Source organism: Cyprinus carpio, chromosome A20, assembly GCF_018340385.1.
Source record: "Cyprinus carpio isolate SPL01 chromosome A20, ASM1834038v1, whole genome shotgun sequence".
NCBI classification, from domain to species: domain Eukaryota; kingdom Metazoa; phylum Chordata; class Actinopteri; order Cypriniformes; family Cyprinidae; genus Cyprinus; species Cyprinus carpio.
In genome coordinates, this window is record NC_056591.1 from 23,104,500 (window position 1) to 23,120,380 (window position 15,881).

Genomic DNA, 15,881 nt, shown 5'->3' on the forward strand with positions numbered 1-15,881 from the left:
ATTCTAAATAGAAAGGAAGATTTTCAATGTACAGTATAATGACTTAAATTTCAGTCTGTTTGTCACACAAAGCTATCATATGACTTCAGAAGACAGGAAACATGCTGTATAAATATGAACTATTATTATTTTTTTTCTCCCATTGATTAAATTCATATGGATTTAAAACAACACGAATCCTCATTTTTGCATGAAATATGTCTCTGGTCCTATTGTGTGCATGATCACTGGTTATAATGCAACCATGTTTGAGCAATTTAACATTTCATAAATAAGCAAAAACATTATTATTTAGAGAATTTAATAAAAAAGCTTGCTTAATTGTAACAGTCTTAAAAATTCATTTTCATTATGCAAAATATAAATTCTTATTATTTATTTATTTTTTATAGATTTTAGGGTAAAAATGAGATTCACCCAAATGCAACTCAAAGAACTATATACAGTATATGGGATTTTTGTCCATAATATAAAGTCATACAGGTTTAAAATGATCCTCATTTTTTTATGAAATATTCCTTTAATAAACATCTCTGGTCCTATTGTGCATGATCAGCATTTCATATAATCCATGTTTGAACAATTTAACCTTTCATAAATAAACAAAAAATGTTTTTATTTTGAGAATTTAACAAAAATAAGTTTTCTTGATTGTAATTACTCATCTTAAAAATGGTCTTAAAATATGAATTCTTTTTTCCCCCCCCTAAATTTCAGGGTGAAAAATGAGATTCACCCAAATTCAAAGAGCTTTTATACCTATAAGAATGGGATTTTTTTCCATAGAACAAAGCCATACGGGTTTGAATCGCTATTTTTGTATGAAATAGTCCATATTCATTTGCAAGTTTAAAGTGTTAAGTGTCGCACACTGAAAACAACAACAACAACAAAAAAACCTTGGTGTACTATTACTTTAAAACAACTTTTGCTCAGAAATGGCTAGTAAATTTCACAAATAATTACAAAAAATGGCAAATAACACACTGAATCAAATAATAGTGCATTTAATCAAATCCAAAACAAACTGGAAACCCCCCCCCCAAAAAAACCAACCAATTACAAACTAGAGTTCAATAAAATTACATTTGACGGGGAGTGTGGCTAAAATTATATGGAAAATAATATATCATGTAATATTATTATGTCTAAATAATATTAATAAATAAATATTATTTCCAATAACTTGCCAATAAAATGCCAACTTTTCACAGTTTTAAAATTCTGCATCAGTTGCAAGTTCAAAGCATTTAATGCTACATTTAATCATAAATAAAGTAAAATAAATGCTTGTTAAACTTTAAGTTATTTTCTGTATGTATTGGTGTGTAGATGTGGATGTGGTTAAACTGTTTGATATGCTTCAGACACATTTCATTCATGTAAAATGACAAGAGTGATGACAGTTCATTACAACGCAGTGTGACCGTGACAATGAGTCCTTCTGACATTAATATCCATCAAGGGCTCAATGCAACCACATGTTTTGCATGTAAAACTGCAGACCGCTGTTAAACAGCCTGAACTCCTGACGAGCGTTCAGTGATTAGGATGGCATGAATGTCTGATTATATGAGTGCTGAAGCTAACAGGCTGAAGTTATGCGGCATGTTACAGTGCGACAAATATTTAAATAAAAAGAGTTAAATAACTCATGGTCACTCACAAGGAGGGGTCGTGCACGAGATCTTTGAGGTTGATCCCGCTGCGGTCCTCAGCGAGATTGCGAAAGCAGCTGTCACTTACTGCAACACAAACACAAAGAGGAGATACATGCTTATAAACGGACACCAGATGATACAAGAGATGATTATAAATGAGGTAGAATTACAGATGAACATTCATTTTAATTCAGTGTTTAAATATACTAAATGTATGAGGTACATACACTGCCATTAGTTTTTTTTTATTCAGACATGATGCATTATATTGATTAAAAGTGACAGGAAATACGTTTATAATGTAAAATATTTCTATTTAAAATAAATGCTTATATATTTAAATAAACTTTCTATTCAGCAAAGAATCCTGAAAAATAAAATGTATCACAGTTTCCACAAAAATATGAAGCAGCACAACTGTTTTCATCATTGATAATAATCAGAAATGTTTCTCGAGCAGTCAATCAGCATATTAGAATGATTTCTGAAGATCATGTGACACTGAAGACTGGAGTAATGATTTGGAAAATCAGCTGCGCATCACAGGAATAAATTACATTTTACATTTTTAATATATTACAATAGAAAACAATAATTTTGAATTGTAAAAATATTTCACAATATTACAGATTTTATTGTATTTGTGGTCAAATAAATGTGAGCAGAAGATACTTTTTTTCAAAAACATTAATACATCTTTGAATGGATAAATTTCTTAACACAACCTTCTATATCTCAGTGAAAGGACACCAAAATGTATTTAAGTGACTGAAATGAAACAAATTTTTTATTTTTTTGGTAATCGTTTATCAAATGTAAAAGTTTTTCGCTACATCAGAACTTAATTTACTTTTCAATTCTAAAAGTAATTCTACAGATAAATCAAAACACAAATTTCAACCCAACTAAATATTTTAATTTTTTTAAATTAAGAACATCTTACATCAGATTTTCATTCGTAAATTAAACTGCCAATACTACAATCAATTAATCAATACTATATATTTTTTTCTTGTCCATGCATTCTTGGTTGCATCAGTAGAAATCAAAAGTAATTTTAGACAGTTATTATTATTTTTGAAAATAAAAATAATTAATATACAACTAATACACATACACACACTCATACACAACTGCTGCATCCAATGAGAGTTTAGCAAGCATCCATGAGTTATTGTTCTCACTGTCAATATGACACAAGCAAAAGCAAAAGAACAAGAGAGTGAAAGAGCTCTTGGAATCAAGCCAGTCCCTAGAAAAGTAATGCACCAACACATGATTAAAGAAAAGATCAAGAGGCAGAAGAAAAACCATATGAGAAAAAAAGAGGAAAAACTATTTTGGCTTTTGTGTTTGGCTCAAACACACGTGTGATCTGTGCTGAGGTCAGTTTCATTCAGTGAACCCACTTCAGGAAACATATGGCCAACATGATGTTCATTTATGGCGTAATATGCATCGAATCCTTCACAATAAGACCAGAAATGTGTGATTATAAATAAGCCAAAGTATATTTTGGTTTCATGTTTAAAGAATGCAATGGATTACACAGACAGCCTTCATCACGACGCTGAGCTAAAGCGAGAGTTCAAACAGCAGATCAGGAGAGACAGATAAAGATGGTGAGGAAGATGATGATCTGCTCTGGAATCAGGCTTCAAAGGAATGTTAATGCAGCCAGTGCAAGACAGAGAAAGACACAAGATACTGAAGAAGAGAGCGAAAGCGAGAGTGAGAGAGAACATGTTTCCTACTTATGGAGCTCAATAAAGCCCATGGATATGTGATTTACTCTTTCCTCGGGTCAGGACTTGTTTTGCACAGAAGACTCCATGAAGTAGAAACTGATGTTTAGTGTATGTCTGATTTGGATTCCTAATCACAACAAAATTCCTTACAACAGCCTTTGCACATAATGCATTATAAAAGAAATCTTTGCACATAATGCATTATAAAAGTAAAGCCTTGTATCTTGCACCTTACAAAGCATCGGATGATTTAATGAATAATTGTAATCATAGTTGTAATACATTATAATATTTATTTATTCATTATTACACCTTTAGAAAATATAATGCACTATAAATAGTCATTATTTATGAAAATATACAACACTTTGCTTCTATTTATTAATATTATCATGAACTGCACAGGCCCAACAATATGCAAAATTATTGGCATGTCAATATGTCCCACCTCAACTTCCTGTTTCAACAGAAAATATTTTATTGTGAGAAAGTAAACTGGTTTGCAAGACATATGTTTCAGTCCATTCATGTTTGCTGAAACCCAAAAGCATTTTATTTTATTTTATTTTATTTTATTTTATTTTATTTTTTTTATTTTTTTATTTAGTTTTGATTCATTATTTTATTTTATTTTATTTTATTTTATTTTATTTTATTTTATTTTATTTTATTTTATTTTATTTTATTTTATTTTATTTTATTTTATTTAATGTGTGTGTTTTATTTTATAATTTTTTTTTCTACTATAGGATTATTTTTATTTTTAGGAAGGTAACTGTAATTTTATTTTTTATCTTAAAATTCTGACTTTTTCCTCACAATTCTGATAAAAAATTCAGAAATGTGAGGTATGAATTCAGAATTATGAGATATAAAATTGCAAATGCAGGGAAAAAGAATTGTGACAAAAAATTGCAATTACTTTTTTATTTATTTATTTTTATTCAGTATTATTGTTATTATTGCAAGATATAAATTCAGAATTCAGAAAATATATCTGTATATAAGATATAGAATAATGAGATATATAAAAATTCTGAAATAGAAAAATTCAGTTATAATTTTGAGTTTATCTCACAATTAAATTATTATTATTATTATTATTTTTAATTAAAACGTATGACAATTTCCAAAAATATGGAGCCGCACAACTTTTTTCAACATAGATAATAATTAAAAAATTTAACTTCAGAAAATCAGCATATTAGAATGATTTCTGAAGGATCATGTGACACTGAAGACTGGAGTAATCAGCTTTGATCACAGCAAATTACAGTTTACAATATATTCACATATAACACAGTTATTTTAAATTGTAATAATATTTCACATTTTTACTGTTTTTACTGTATTTTAAACTTTGTAATGTAGTGTAGAAAAGAGTCTAAACCAGGTGTGAGCATTTCTAACCACAGCACAGCATTTCTGCTTTCAGTGTGAACAGAGAGATCATGCCTGGATTTGTTGGGACAGGGTGTAAGTCTGTTTGGATAAAAAGCATTAGCTAAATGTCAAATTAGTAATCAGAGCACACTGTTTTGGGCTTTAGTTAAGGCTGTGTAGTATGGCTCCAGGGCAGGGAACAGATCTAGAGGCCCAATGTGAATACTGCAGTAAACGCAGCCCTGCTGCTTCTCCATCTGTACTGCAACAGGGACAAGATGGAGCGCCTGACCTTTGACCTTACCCTCATCTGCACTGATCAGGGAGAGCCACTGTTATCAGTCTGAGTGAGGACAGAGTATGCTACTACATACAGTAGTAAGCACACTTGACAGACCACATGCACTCTGATACCATGACTGGAGCCTGAAAAGTGCAGTTTCACACAATACACACTCTACTGTATATAATACAGAAATAGTATGAGTAGTATCTATGCCAGCATGCTGTTACAAAAACTATTTATTGTCTGTGGCAGCAGCAACTACCAGCAGAAGAAATTTGGATTTGTTTTGGAAAACAATGTTAATTAATTATGGCCCTGTGATTGCTGTAATATGAAAAACATAGACAGAATCACAGAATCCAGTCATAAAAATGTAATTTATAGTAATTTGGCATTAAGAGTAGGGCTGTAAAATTATTCAAAATGTGATATGGAAACAGAAACACAAAGGTCTTCACTACAACCCGTCAAAATAAAAGTTTGGTTTAACTTGAAGACAGAAATATATTACTGTAAAGTAGAATGTATATTTCTCAAAGTAATAATAATAATAATACAATTATTAAAACTTTATTTTTAAAGAAAAATCACACATTTTTCTTCCATGCTTTAATTTTTAACAGTAAACCTCGTCTGTACAGCAATATGCTTGCCAAAAATTAAAGGAATTGTTGAATTTTCATTTACTTATACTTTACTTACTTAACTGATTTGATTGCCACCATTTTTGACAATAAATTTGTATTAAATCAAAAATCCAGAAAAATTAAAGTGGACAACACAGAACATCTAAAATAAATTGCGTTCACAAGCAAGTTGTAAAATTTTTACATTATTGTAATATTTGTAATAAATTATCAAATTGCTGAAGTTTGAATTCAACTGATTAGACATACTTTTTATGAATAAAAACTCCAGAAACAAACCATCCAGAATGCAAAAAAAAAGGTGGAATTTTGGAAAAAATTGAATTTAGAAAAAAAAAGAAAACTGATGTAACAACATGACAGCAGGTTTTCACAAGCAAACATCCCGAACCTTGAATGAATGTCTGTCACACCGGAAACAAGCAAATGTTTGCCTGCATGTACTATGGTAGACTGCCGTTAATTGCATTATGCAAATTTTTCATGAGGTCATGCCTCATTTCTTCTCATGTTTCCTTCAAGAGTCACAGCATTCAAACAGAGCAGCGTTGGGGTGACGTATGCGCATAGGTGAGAGAAACATGATCAGCAAACAGGACGAAAGCAACAGGAAATGAGCCGATCGAAGCTCTCAATGAGATAATTAGGAATGGATTAATTAATCAATGCTAAACCCAGAGCAAGAAAGCATATTATATGAATGCCGACGCAAAAGACCCCAATGAGATGGCAATCCTGCGGGAAAACAGGAAACAACGGCGTCTGAGAGAAAATGGATGAACAATGGCTTTCTCTGCACTGCTTCTGACTGCAGTTAAAAAAGTGACAGAATCCCAAATGAGCTTCTTACATCCTTTTGTTCCCGACCAAATGCAATGCATGAAAAATCCATAGGATAATAGGGATATTTCATAGTGGTGTCAAGAAGATGGAAAAGGTTACCATGATATTGGCTATATTTGTAATAGCACACTTCTCATACTATTTTTTCACCCTGCATACTAATTACACTATATGAATGTTTATGCATGGATAAGGGTTATTATCATTTACTTAAACTAAAACCATAAAAACATTTTCATTACGTGAAACATAATGTTAACTAAATTAAAATAGAATGAAAAACCTTTTACTTATTTTATTTCAGGTAGTCAAGGTAACATTTTTCATTTCATTTCCTTCTAAAATAACTCAAACTAAATAAACCTACATTGAAAAAAAACATACAAAAATAATAAAAATTTCAAAAACACACAACATAATAAAAAAAAATAATAAAACCAAAAACACAGAAAATTTAAATAAATAAATGAAACAGAAAAAAAAACATTACTTACCTAAAACAAAATAAATGTGAATTGAAATCACGTTAAGTCCTATTAAAGAGGTCATATGATGCGATTTCAAGTTTGTTTTCCTTTCTTGTTTTGTTTGTTTCTGTTTGTTTGTAGATAGGTTAGATGAATTTGGTTGGAATGAATTCTCAAACCCAAAGAGATATTCTTTATAAAAGTTAAGACTCGTTCAAGCCCTCCTAAAAAGCATCTTTTAAACACACCCCCAAATGTCTACGATTTGCATAACACCTCCCAAATGTTTACGCAAAGAAAGAAGGCGTAACTTTGATTCTTACTGTGGTATTGTTGCTGCTGCCGCCGCTATGTTGGGGGGACGCTGTGAGTTTCGTTATGAAAGCGAAACTACTTTTGTAGTATTTGTAGGACTTTTGTAGCATTTACAAAACTGTTCCAGAACAGTTCAAACCAAATATTCAGATGTGTGCAACGCATTTTACGGAGGACAAGGACTGTTTCCTGGGAGAGTAGTCTACAATGCCGTTGTTCCGACAAATAATGCTGACTCACAGCCTGTAAGTACATTTTCATATTTAAAGGATTTGTCACTGATGATTCAAACGTGAGTTTTGAGCAGTGTAGAGTGGCGCTTGTTGTTTGTCGTTTCTCTGATCACAAATGCAGACATGGTTTTATGTTTACTCACCCCGATAAGAAATGCAATGCGTAAAAAGGCAGTATAAGTCATTATAATCAGCAATTATATCCCCACTGGAAGCAACAAATGCCTTTTTTGTAATGGGTTTTATTGTTTTTGTCTCGTCATGCCAGAACATGGCATCACAGTATGGTAAGGGGCATAACATTTCCTTCACACGCTTGAGGTATTCGGCCAATCACAATGCACTGGATAGCTGGCCAATCAGAGCACACTTCACTTTTCAGAACGTTGAGCTTTGTAAAAACTGATGCGTTTCAGAAGGCGGGGCATAGAGGAGAAACGATAATGTACAGTATGTGGAAAATAATGTGTTTTTTAACCTTAAACCACATAAACACATTTCATTACACCAAATACACAACATAATGTTATTTTTTTAGCAATGTCATATGACCCCTTTAAAGCTTATACTAAATAAACCAAATCTAATAAATAAATAAATAATAAATATATATATACAATATATATATAGCAAGAACTGATAAAACAAATGACAAAAACAAAATTACTAACAATTTCTATTAACCTGAAAACAGAAAATCTAAAAGTAAAATCTAATTCAAAGTATTAACAAAACCTCTAATAGTATATCAACAATGATACTAAAATAACACTGGCATAAATTTAACACCAGTATTGCTTATTAGATTTGGCAAAATGTGCAATAGCACTCAACATGTTGCCAAAACTTAAAACAGACATGGGATTAAAAATGCTAAATGACTATGATGAGGTAATGCGACAACAATACAGTACTATTGGGTGAAATATTAATCGTTGCATGCTGCTGTTTCACATGAACTTTTTAAAGAATTTTAATAGTAAGCAAGCCAAGTCAAATTTATTTGTATAGCACTTTTCACAGTGCATATGTTCATAACAATGTTCAGAATATCTCAATAACTTCATATCGTATAGTCCCATTTAACAGACTATAGCTGGATGGATTATATAGTTACATCAAGCATTTTACAGTATATGCAGTAAGCAGTATTTTTCTTTCCAGCAGCATCAGAACACTCAGGTATTACATTATCTGTATTACATTTTTTGAATTAACTTTAAAACAGTAATTTAAATCTTATTTTATAACTCTAGCAGATTAATTCCCACTCACATTGCAAGAGCTGTATGCACAGTGCCATAAAATAAAGAGGTAATCCTAACAATACAGTGTGTTTACAGATAAAATACATTAATGTGGCCTCTTGTGTATTCATTATGAGAAAATATTTATTCCTCCATGACCATTTTCCAAGGTTTTTCTCACCTCATTTTGAATGCGGATTACAGCCTTAGAGTATGGAAGGCAGATAGGGCGAAAAGTCTTTAAATGGAACGTTTGAAATTTGACTGTCAACACACATTGTTTTTCCAAGATACTCAAAAGCATGCACTTAATGAAATTGATGTATTTTAGACTATATTTGCATATGTGCTGCAATGGTACATGGATAATGCATGTCTTATGTTATGATTTGTCATGTTCTTTTTAGTTGTGTTGTTCAACATTCTTTCTTGTTTACCTGAGAAATTAAGATGTTGAAAGAATGTTGAACAACACAACTAAAAAGAACATGACAAATCATAACATAAGACATGTAGATATCAGTAAAGCAATGCCACAGTGAAATAAAGAAAGGATTAATATGTGGGTAAATCTAGAGGTAAATCTTTTTTTAAAGGTATGACATGTTTGAACATGGCCAGAATATGCGTGCGTTGACAAGTTCAAATTTGCATCTTAAAGGGTTAGTTCACCCAAAAATTAAAATTAGACTGTGTTTTACTCATCCACGAAGCATCCTAGGTTTATATGACTTTCTTCTTTCAGATGAATCCAGTCTGAGTTATATTAGAGTCCTGGCTCTTTCAAACTCTATCATTGCAGTCAGCAGGTGTTGCAGTTGAACATCCCAAAAGTCATCAAATAAAGCGTGCGCATTCATAATAAACGTGCCTCACACCTCTCCCTTGTGTAGGGTATTGTGCTTGGGGTGGTGAATAAAGGCCTTCTGTAGCGATTCCATGTGTTTTTGTAAGAAAATATCCATATTTCAAACGTAATAAACACTATTCTCTCACTTCTGTTATCTGTTATACCCGGAAGCCATTCCGGCGGATGCAGCACGTATGCACCTTGCGCACGACTCTGAGATATGCTAGTTTGCGAGTTTGTTTATAGGAGCAAAGGAAGCAAAGTTTCCTTACTTTAGGAAAGGAAAACCAGTCTCCTCTTGGTTTATATTAAAATCCAAAGACATTTTTCTTTGCAAATCCTCAGTTTGTACTTCTAATTCATGACCAGCATTTTGTTTTGTAACTAATCACGCAACACTGGCGTCTTAAGTCATCCGCCGGAATGGCATCCGCGTATGACATATAATGGAAGTGAGAAAAACGTGTTTATTACATTTGAAATATTTTTTTCTAACAAAAATGCATGGATTCACTTAAAGAGGCCTTTATTTTCCCCCTCCCCAGATCGGTGTGAGGCATGTTTATTATGAATGCACACACTTTATTTGATGACTTTTGTGATTTTGAGATGCAACACCCACTGACTGCACTGTTAGAGCTCGGAAGAGCCAGGACAATTTTAAATATAACTCTGACTGGATTCATCTGAAAGAAGAAAGTCATATACACCTAGGATGCCTCAAGGGTGAGTAAAACACAGTCTAATTTTCATTTTTGGGTGAACTAACCCTTAAAGGTAAAACTGTGCATCTTTACACATACTAAAAAAACACAGCAAAAGTTAATGCTTAAATACAGCTAGAATGTGCGTCTCTTCTCATACAAAATAAATGAGTTGAGTTATTGATTGGTTTGTTGAAGTAGTATTTCTTTCATTCTTTCTGTTAATGACTTTTGGCCCCATCGGCCTTCCATATTAGCACACCACCAATGGCTTCAGCAGGAGATGACATCATTGCTTCATTCGCTCACGTGTCTTATTGGTTAGTGGGGTATCAAATGGAGCCAGAGGCCTCTGGGATGTAGATTACAGCGGCTTACTGCTGTTAATCAAGCCAGGCATTGTACAAAGGCGGGGCCGACATTAAACCTGAGGGAGTTCTGGATGCTGCACCCAGCAGTCCAGCTGAGAGAGAGAGAGAGAGAGAGAGAGAGAGAGAGAGAGAGAGAGAGAGAGAGAGAGAGAGAGTGCGTCGCTATACACATAGCAGCTTCTTAATTCCGCAGCTGGGTAAATTTCCAAATTAATAAAGGTTTCACGGTGCTGGGGAAAATATAGTAACAGCAGATAAGATAATCTAATATAAGCTCACCGTATCTTAGCAACCTTGTTCATTGTGAGAGCAGCAGCGGCGGGGTCCGCAGTGGAATCACAGCAGCTATCAAACACGCACCCAAAAACACTCTTATTAAACACACAGTAATAAGCAGCACACCAATGAAACTATACTGAAAACCACTCTTCCAAAAAAACTATTATTAAAAATTCACTCACACTTATTTTGAATCTAAGCCATGATTGCGTGCATTTTTTATGATATTGTTTGAAATATGGTGCAAATTGGTTGTTGACATGAAAATGCACTGTGACAGTATACATTTTTATTGATAATTGTGCTTGCAGCTTTTATGACCTCATAATAATAGAGATACTATTTTAAGTTTGAGTCACCAGGGTCCCAAAAATAATTTAATGGCTGACCCGCAGGTATCCCAGATGGAGGTGACTTTGTTTTTTCTTCAGTATAACACAAACAAAGATTTTTCAAATCGCTGCAGTTTGGGTGAACTATGTAAATGAATGGGAATCATGGCTTTGAGTGTCAAAAAACAAAAACAAATACATACACAAAAAACCAAATAAACCCTGCGGCTCATGATGAACACTGATATGTAAAGACAATATTGGTCTTTGCAAGAAACTACATATCGTTTTTCCCTCTGATTCATCACACACATCCGAAGTCCTGATTCATTCGTGATGCAAATTACTTTTCAATTGCTTTAATGGATCGCAGAATACTGTATAAGTGCATTACCACCACCTCCTCTCAAATCTGACACTCCATTGAGATGAGTAGTGTGTCAGTTTTTTCCTTGCACAGGACCAATCGTTGAGTGTCTTTACACATCAAATGTATCGTCACGAGCAAATTAATTTTGGTTTTTTGTTTGTGTATGCTTATTGACTCTCATAGCCATGATCCTCATTCACTTACATTATATGCTGACAGACTGCAACAGTTTTGAGTTAGGAATCTTTTTTCTGTTCTACTCAGAAACAGAAGTCACCTACATCTTGGATGCTCCATCTCTCAGCAGCTGAACACTCACATCCTAGGTGGACTATCCCCCTAAGTGAACTTTGAAGCAAAAAAAAAAAATAAAATACATACTATCCCTGACAATATTCTGATTTTAATTCCAATAGAAAACCTAAGATAACAATTAAATCTGCATGATGAGACATCTCACTCAAAATAGTTGATAAAAATTATGACAAATTCTTAATATATTATGACGTATAGGTGTCTTTGTCGACAACAGCAGACTCGGAACAGTTTCTTTGCCTCAGGCGGTCACATTTCTGAACCTCTCGATGAACTGAAATCTACATCCTCAATGGACCACCAAAGGCTTAGCAAAAAAAAACAAAAAACAACAAAAAACAAAAAAATAAAAATATTGAACTGACCAATAACCTGTCTGCACTCCTCACTCACAATGTTCATATTATTTCCTCTGTATTTTGCACATTCTGATTTTTTTGCACATTCCCTGCACATTTTTCCGATGTATGAATATTGTAAAAAAAATAAAAAAAAAAAAAAAATGCATTTGCAATGTGATAAAAATAAATAAATAAATAAAAAATTGTGACCACTTACAGGACCTAATATATATATACATATATATACATATATATATACACTCTCACTTAAACATTAATCTTGAAATGTAAAATTTTAAATAAATAAAAAACTAATAAATTGTGACCACTTACAGGACCTAATATATATATATATATATATATATATATATATATATATATGTGTGTGTGTATATATACAAAAAAAAAATCTATGTATACTGTATGTTATGTTTCAACTACCCAAATAAAAAAAATAAAAAATGCAGCATGTAAGTAACTATTTGGTTTATTATTTCTATAATCCATAAATCCTGATTGTCATGGCTTGCAAAATCAGGAATGGAATTTTTTTGGTACATCCGGTGACTCTTGTGTGTGTGACAATGGAAGAGATCAGACTGACGGGATGTTAAGAGTCGACTGTCATTCTTACTCATTTCTCACAGAAATCTTTGTTTCTTTGCTCTCAAATCTGTATGAAGGCCTGTCGTATTGATAATTCATCAACTCCTCTGTGAATATGGAAGGAACAGTGACTAATGAAACAACTCCAAAATATAATAATAAAAATCATCTCCAAATTTCAAAAATGGAAAAACTAAGAATCCTTTTTATCCCTCTGTGTATTTCACATTTTATTTTCTGCCAGTTCACAGCATTCCATCTTTTTTTATTTTCAGCATTTTATGTATGCTCCTGTTCACATTTTTTCACCTTCTTTATTGTTTGTTAGGTGAAAATGGTGGGTCTGATCAAAACAAGACACATGATTCAAGGAATCAATCATGTTTGGGGAGTTATTAGTGTTGACTAAAACTAAAACCATAGAACGACAACAACAAAATTCTCATTGCTTGAATTAAAAAAAAAAATAAAAAAAATGTGACCCTGGACCACAAAACCAGTCTTAAGTGTCAATTTTTGTGTATTTGGTGTTTATTTTTGGTATGTGAGATTTATGCATTATATGACAATATTTGGCCGAGATACAACTATTTGAAAATCTGGAATCTGAGGGTGCAAAAAAATAAAAATATTGAGAAAATCACCTTTAAAGTTGTCCAGATGAAGTGCTTAGCAATGCATATTACTAATCAAAAATGTTTTGATATATTTGCAGTAGGAAATTTACAAAATATCTTCATGGAACATGATCTTTACTTAATATCCTAATGATTTTTGGCATAAAATAAAAATTTATAATTTTGACCCATACAATGTATTTTTGGCTATTGCTGCAAATATACCCCAGAGACTTAAGAATGCTTTTTTGCTCCAGGGTCACAAATAATAAATGAAAAGTAAATGAAAATAATACATTACTTTATTTCATACAACAAAAAATAAACATAAAAATGACAAAAAAACAACAAAATAAAAAAACTTTAATTAAAAAAAATTATCACTTAACTAAAATTAAAATGAGAACTGAAAATAAAAAAATAAAAAAGTAATTCAAAATATTAACATAAACTATAATAGTACATCAGTGATGGTCTGGAGCACTAATGTCAGACCACTAACACTAACTATGAGAAGCAGTAATAGTGTTGCCAGCCTCTTGCGTATTTAAACCACATTACATTGACACACACTGTCGGCATAAGTGTCCACCCCCGCACAGGCGTTATGAAAATTAAAATCTACCCAACGGCCCTCTTCAGGGCAGTTTTCCATCACGCATCCTTATGAATCTCAGATTTCATCAGATTTCAATGAGAGACATTAAAGGAGGATGCTACTACAGATGCTGAGTAGATTATCATGCATCGAAACACATGAGGACCTTGTTTGATACACTGATGTGGGGGTGATGTGGTTTGGATCAGGGTCAAAGGTCAGTCTCAAAGCCACTGTTTTGTAGATTTTCAACAGACAATGAACATGTTTTCATTGGGCTGAGATCAGTTAAACAGATAGAGGCTTCAGTATCAACACAAACACTCATCCAGATGTTACAATCACTCAACAACACCATTTTAGCAAGAGTTGTAGTCTTGATTTTACAATCACTCAACAACACCATTTTAGCAAGAGTTCCCCTGAAAATAACCATCCTGTCATTATTTACTCACTCTTAACCCGTATATCCTTACTCCTGTGCATTGTTTTTTTTTTTTTTTTTTTATTTTTTTTTTTTTTTTTATTTTAATGTTTTTTTTTTTTTATTTTTTTTTTTTTTTTAATGAAATTTTTTAATTTGATTTAGCTAATTTATTTGATCAAAAATACAGTAAAATCTTTAATAATGTGAAATATTATTACACTTGAAAAGAACAGGTTTTCTATTTGAATATGCTTTAAAATGTTATTTATTCCTGTGATGTAACAATTGCATTTGATAAAAATATAGTAAAAATTGTATATTTGAATATGCTTTAAAATGTTATTTATTGATTTGGATCAAAATACCACAGTTTATATTGTGACAATTTACAATTTAAAATAACCAGTTTTCTTGTTTTTGATCATAAATATACAGCTATATTGTATTATATAGTATAACATATTATATTTGTGAATATAGATACAATATATTTAAAATTATACCAGGTAATATTGTATAATAAAAGGTAATATAAATATATAATAAAAGTTTTCTATTTGAAATATATTTTCAAAATGTATTAATTTATTACCTGTAATCAAATTATTACAAGCTGACTGCTTTTCTATTTAAATCATTTTAAAATTATTGCTCCTGTCTTCGCAGCTGTATTGTTCACATCATGTATCTTCAGTGTCACATCTTCAAGATCATCTTCTAATATGATGATCTGCTGCTCAAGAAACACTTCTGATTATTATCAATGCTTTTGTGATCCATTTTATTTTTCAGAATTTAGAGATTCAAAAGCATTAAATGTCTGTATTGTCACATTTAATCAATTTAATGCATTAAAGTCTTCATTTCTTGCTGTTTAGTATGCTGCATGATGTGCAGTATTGCGGTTGTCGTGTGTAGTGTTGTTTAGTATGCAGTGGTGGGCAGGGTTTAGGACACTGCAGTAAGGGAAGACCCTCGGCTCTCTCTTCTGCAGAGCTGTTGCTGCTGCTGCTGCTTTACAGCATCTGTGATTTCAAACACACTGCTCATGGCTGGAGTTTCCTGACTCTGCAGTGCACTTATTTCCCCTGACAGAGAGACTCCTCTGAACCCTGTCTCTCTCTCTCTCTACTCCAGCTGTCTATCTCTCAGTCTTTTGCTCTGATTTTGGAATCTGCTTATTTCCCAAGACACAACAATCTCTCCGGCTGTGTCTGTCTCTCTGCTTTGAGCACAGCTGT

The 15,881-nt window shown here is 32.2% G+C and overlaps 1 pseudogene; it reads right to left on the bottom strand.

The window, feature by feature from the left end:
• LOC109110401 overlaps positions 1-15,881 on the bottom strand; it is a 77,788-nt pseudogene that overhangs the window by 47,858 nt on the left and 14,049 nt on the right.